Source organism: Gracilinanus agilis, chromosome 1, assembly GCF_016433145.1.
Source record: "Gracilinanus agilis isolate LMUSP501 chromosome 1, AgileGrace, whole genome shotgun sequence".
Classification (NCBI taxonomy): Eukaryota; Metazoa; Chordata; class Mammalia; order Didelphimorphia; family Didelphidae; genus Gracilinanus; species Gracilinanus agilis.
This window is the reverse complement of record NC_058130.1, coordinates 162,691,347-162,697,346: the sequence shown is the minus strand read 5'-3', so window position 1 is coordinate 162,697,346 and position 6,000 is coordinate 162,691,347. Positions and strand designations below refer to the sequence as shown.

Here is a 6,000-nt window from a genome sequence, read left to right as displayed (position 1 = left end):
GACTCTCACTCCACTGAGCTACCCAGCTGCCCCCCAAAAAAACAATTCTGTAATAAAAACACATCCCCACATTGGCCAAGGCAAAAATCTAAGTCTCACTCAGCACCTTGAATCAATTATCTCTGTCTTATCTTTCTGATGGGTCTCTAAATTGATCAGAGTTCTCAAGCCTAATCCCATCAATTTCACTTTAAAAGCTATTCATTTACACCACTACAGTAAGATTAAATTTGCATAGGAAAGAGTCACCAAAACCAACCAGAATTCACCCTTGTAAACACTGCCACTCACCCAGAGAGCAATCAGTTTTTGCTGCAGGCACAAAGATTTCCCTATCGCACTTTGTGGACTATGAAACTTCTTTTGTAAATTTCTTTAGTGTCTTTAATCATTTAAAAGAAAGAAAGTCTTTGCTTGGGGGAGTCTATGGGAAAGGAAAAGGTTTATATCTACCTCATCTCATCAACGGTTTTCACTGAGTTCTGCCCTGCTCAGTAGATTCTGCTCCAGCCCCCTAGAAAGCAGAAGAGCCAGGCAGGCTACAGCCAGGGCCAGGACGGAGAAGAGAAACCTCACTTGGATCTACTACTTTAAAAGGGTAAGTACTGAAGAATTAATTTTTTCTCATATGTACTCAATGCAGTCTCACAGTGAAAGATTTGTGAGTCTTCTCCGTTAAGAAGGAATCTCTTTGAGGGCAAGCGCTGATGGGCTCTGCTTCTACCTTGTTTACCTAGTACTAGATATATATTAAGCTTAAGGAATGCTTTTTCTTTCTTTTGTTTGTTCATGTTTTCCAGTTTACTCTGTCAGAGAACACTGCCTTCATTCATTTTGCCACTGCGTGTGAATTTATTACTAAAGATAAATAAGTCATCTTGTTAACTCTGGAGCTGTGGGTCCTGTGCTGGGCATGAGAGTTGTGATCAAATCCTATTTTAGATGTTAAGTCACTGCAAGATCATTTGCAAGGCTCTGTAGCCTCAGCTATTTCAACTGTAAAATGGGAATAATATACTACTTGCCCCTCAGGGTTCTTGAGAAGAAAGTATTTAGCTATGTAGAGAAGAGTTATTGCTGTTCATGTAATACAGTTTTTATTGGATTGATTTTAAGAGGCATAAGGAGAGAAAGAAGTATAATGCCCTCCTCCTTGTACAGGAAAAGTAAATGTCAGGTTCAGTCCCCTCTCTCAAGGAGATGACAATTAAACTGAGAAGACAAGAAATTGACATAAAAAAATTACAAGCCATAAATTAGAGCATATTAGGGGCAAGTAGGTGGCTCAGTGGATAGAGAATCAGGCCTGAAGATCAGAAGTCCTGGGTTCAAATCTGACTTCAGATACTTCTTAGTTGTGTGACCCTGAGCAAGTCACTTAACCCTAAGTGCCTTGTATCATTCTTCTGCCTTGAAATGGATATTTAGTATGTATTCTAAGATATTTAGTATCAATTCTAAGACAGAAGGTAAGAGTTTATTTTTGTATAGCACATATTATGGATGCTCAGTAAATGCTATATGTCCTGAAGAAGAATAACAAAAACAAACATTTTATAGGGATTTTAAAAAAATTTTCTTAAGTACGTGTAGCCTGGGATAGTTTAGAAAGGTTTCAAAGATGTAATAGGAAAGGATATGGACCTTGGATGATAATCATATACTTTTTAAAGTTATGAGTTATTAAAGTTATTCTGAGATCTACAAAAAGCATTCTTTTTGTTATAGAGGTTAAGATGCGCCTGTGAGAATAATGAATTCTCACTGATAGCACATTCGGAAGGGCCAAGAGGGGAAAAAAGGGGCTTGCTCAAGGAATAATGAGGAAAACAATAAAGATTTCAATTAGAGTGGTAAGATCTTGGAATGCCAGGTCAGGAAGTTTAGACCTACCTTACAGATAATGGAAAACTGATGATCGTTTTTGTCCTTGGAGGTTTATGAATGAAAATAATGTTTGAGAAAGATTTGTATGTCAGTGGTAGTGGTAGGTAAGAGTTGCAGGATTGGGGGAGGAGGGGTAGGAATGGAGACCAGGTCAGAGGTTAGTCAAAAATACAAATTAGAGGGGACAGCTGGGTAGCTCAGAAGATTGAGAGCCAGGCCTAGAGCTGGGAGGTCCTGGGTTCAAATGTGACCTCAAGACACTTCCTAGCTGTGTGACCCTGGGCAAGTCACTTAACCCCCATTGCCTAGCCCTAACCACTCTTCTGCCTTGTTGATTCTAAGACAGAAAGTAAGGGTTTTTAAAAACATACAAGTTAGAAGTAATCCTAGATGAAGAGCTGTGGTGATGGATGACTAGTAAAAGGACTAGGAGAATAATGAGCTATGGAGAGACTATTTGTAGCATAAAATGATGACTTTGGCTTTGGGGCATCAAAGTATATTTTTTAGACATTAAAAGATTATCCAGTTCAATTGCCCTTTACATTACAGCTATGGAAACTAAGGTAGTTTTAAGGAAGATGAGATCAAGACAAATTCAGTAAACATTCAAAGACACCTAGACATCATTTAACCTAGTCCCCTCATTTTACATCTAAGAGAACAGATCAGTCTTCAAGTCTAACTTTGATAGGATTTCCCTGTTGTGTGAATAGGCTTGCACTTGTTGGAGAGAAGCTTTCCCTTTTGACCCACCCTCAACCCTCCTTAAACCCCTTTCTCATTCCCTAATCTCCTCTCCCCTCTCTTTCCTTCCTCTCCCCTCCCTTCCCATCCCTTCTCCTCTCCTCTCCTGTCCTCTCCTCTCTCACCGATGAAATCCAGAGGAATCCAAATTTCTGGGTTTGAGTTTCTATGCCCTCAATGGTGGTACTAGAGTGAAGAGAGAGACAGATAGGCAAGGTAGGACAGGAAAGACACCTTCCTTCTCCAAATACAAGGTATTCATGGAAGTCTAGTACCTCTGGTGGGAGGGCTTGCTGAGCCCCTTTTCAGGGCTACTTTCCCCCTTTGACATCCATCTTCAACCCAGCTCTCACTTGTGGCTCCAAGAAGCTGTAGCATTCACAGCCACCACCCTCCAGCATACTGTCTTGGCAGGCAAGCTAAATCAGGCTAAGAATAACTGCTAGACCTCAAACCTGCAGGAGAGTCAGGGGAATGTCTACCCCAGACACCTGAAGACTTTCCCTGGTAGACAGAGGGGAAGAAGGGATGAGACGGTGAAGAAAACAGTCATTGTGGAGTACTTGGTTAAACATCAAAGAAGCCAAAGTCATTCTCTGCATCCTGAGTCATCAGTAATAATCCTGATTTTTTTTTTGCCTTTTGTCCTGTACTTAGATGATAACTCTGGAAGAAAGAGGCTGATGAGAGTGGTTGGCAATGTCAAATGTCCAAAACACATTAAGGAGGATGAGGACCAACAAATGACCCTCCTTGCTATTCTTCCAATCCTGACTATTCTCACTAGCTATTCCTCATACCACAATGCTCTCCCTCTTCACCCTACCTCCTGGCTTCTCTGGTTTTATTCAAGTAGTACCAGCTAAAATTTCACTTTCTACTGGAAGCCTTTCCTGATCCATCTTAAATCTAGTGCCTTCCCTCTGTTGATTACATATGTACACACACACACACACACACATATCTTATAGATATATCTTGTTTGTATAGATATTTTTGTTGTTGTTTTGTACATAGTTGTTTTCATGTTGTCTTTCTCTCCTTATAAGTTCCTTGCCTTCCTCTCTATCCCCAGGGCTTACTAAGCTGAGTGCCTGGTACAGAGTAGTCACTTAATAAATGTTAGAAATAAATGTTAGAAATAAATAATAAACTCAAACATAATAAATGTTAAAAGTTCTAAGTGGATTTGAGTAAAATCTCAATTCATTCTTTTATTCTATTAAGAACTTGGTGGTGGGTGGGTGGGCAAGCCTCATCTTTTGCCCCCCTATATATACTTATTTCCCCCTCTTTCTCCCTTTCTAGGGCCCTATGATAATCAAATCAGTATTGTCATAATAGTGAGAAATATGTCAATAAACTCTTCTAAGGCTCCACTCATTTTCACGTGCCTTCCCAAACCAAAATACTCTCCCCAGATCAACACTCCCTGTATGTAATATATTATAGCAACAACTAGGTGGTACAGTGGATAGAGTCAAGAAGACTCAATTCTGTAAGTTCAAATCTAGCCTCAAATATTAGCTGAATGACCCTGGGCAAGTCACTTAATCCTCTTTGCTTCAGTTGAGAGAAGGAAATGGAAAACCACTCCAATATCTCTGCCAAGAAAACTCTGAAGGAGGCCACAGAGAGTAGGACAGGAATGAAAAACGACTTAATGACGATAACAATTTTACATAGTAAATGCTTAATAAATGCTCTTTCAATCATTCACTGAATAAGTGTGCAAAGTCAGCTACTTGCGCAGTCAATTTGAGTAACCCCATTTTAAAAACCTAGTTAAGACTTTGGGTGTGTACACAGCCAGCCTGCAGGAGATGGGGGTCTGGAAATACCAAGAGCACTAATCCCTCTTCCTATGATACTGTAATGAGGGAGGAGCTCAGGCAGTACTAATCCCATCTCTTCATGATTGAATGCATCAAGCAACATACTTTTGCCCATATTTGAAGGTGTTTACTCCTGTCATATCATTTCAGTCTTGTTTGACTCTTTGTGACCCTTTTTGGAGTTTTCATAGCAAAAGTATTTGATGGTTTGTCATTTCCTTCTCTAGCTCATTTGACAGATGAGGAAACTGAGGTAAACAGGGTAGAGTGACTTGCCCAGGGCCACACATCTAGTAAGTGTCTTGAGGCCAGATTTGAAGATGAGTCTTCCAAACTCTTTCCATTGTGCCACCTAGTTGCCCTTTGAATCTGTCTGTCCACAAGCAACTGCAAATTGCCTGGGTATGCTAAATGAAATCTTTTTACCTTTCCTTTCCTAGGTTTGCCTCATTGATCAGGGTGAAGCCCCAACCAATATTTCTTTTAACACAAGCATTCATTACTGGTAGACTAGAGTAGGTTGTGAAAAGCTTTAAAAGCTAGACAGAAGTTTTTATTTATATGACTGTTAAAGAGAATTACATTATATTAACCCAAGAGTTTGTTATTGTAGCAATATCCCCATCCCTATAATCACTGCTGTCCACTTCCTAAGGCCCCCTTACAGTTTCTTTTCAATCCCAGAATATTATTGACCAAAACCCTGAGAAGTGGCCAGATGGCCTTGTAGAAGACCCAAGATTTTGAAGGACCTGTGTTCAGATTTTAGGCTTACAAATCTATGTGACCTTGGGCAATTCAATTAAACTCCTGGACCTCAGTTTCTTCATTTGCAAACTGAAGAGATTGTTCTTGATGGCCCATGAGGTACCTCTTATCCCTAGATTTATTATTATCTAGGGCAGTGACAGCAAGCATTTAGAGATGGAGTATCGCATCCTGCCACCCCCACTCCCCCAGACTAAGTGCATGGCCCCGTACCTCGGTCCCAAACCCCCACCCCAGACAGGAGAGGGAGAAAGAACTCCCATTGGGCTGCTGGACAGAGGGGTGGGTGATGAGAGGCATGTGTGGAGAGGGGGAGGAGGGAGGCCCAAGCATTCTGCTCCCCCCAGCTATGTCACACTGTGAGCTATGCTTCCCTCAAACCTAGCTCTTCTCCAACCCTACCACAGGAATCACCTTCACCACAGACTTAGACTGTTCTCTGCATCACATCCTCATGCAGCCTGTGAGCTGATGCCCCCCTTTTCTAGTAACGAACTCTGGTGGGCAGCTGCAGGCATGCCCACAGAGAGGGCTCTGTGTGTCCTTTTTGGCATGCATGCCATAGGTTCACCATCACTCATCTAGGGCATCCAAGACTCTCTCTTCCAAGGAAACATGTAGTAAAAAAGGCATGTAGTTTCTTTTCTTTTTTTTTTAACCCCTCCTTCTCTCTTAGAATCAATACTAAGCATTGGCTCCAAGGCAGAGCTAAGTAAGCTAGGAAGCATCTGAGGCAAGATTTAATCCAGGACCTCCCATTTCC

General features: G+C 41.2%; 1 protein-coding gene across 1 annotated transcript in view; it reads left to right on the top strand.

The window, feature by feature from the left end:
- The first annotated feature begins 371 nt into the window (after nucleotides 1-371).
- The window catches only part of SLC28A3 (solute carrier family 28 member 3), a 135,447-nt gene continuing 129,818 nt past the window's right edge, over nucleotides 372-6,000 (top strand). Inside the window, exon 1 of the mRNA XM_044678073.1 lies at nucleotides 372-598. The gene's annotated coding sequence lies outside the window, so the exon portion shown is untranslated. The remainder of the gene's footprint in view (nucleotides 599-6,000) is intronic.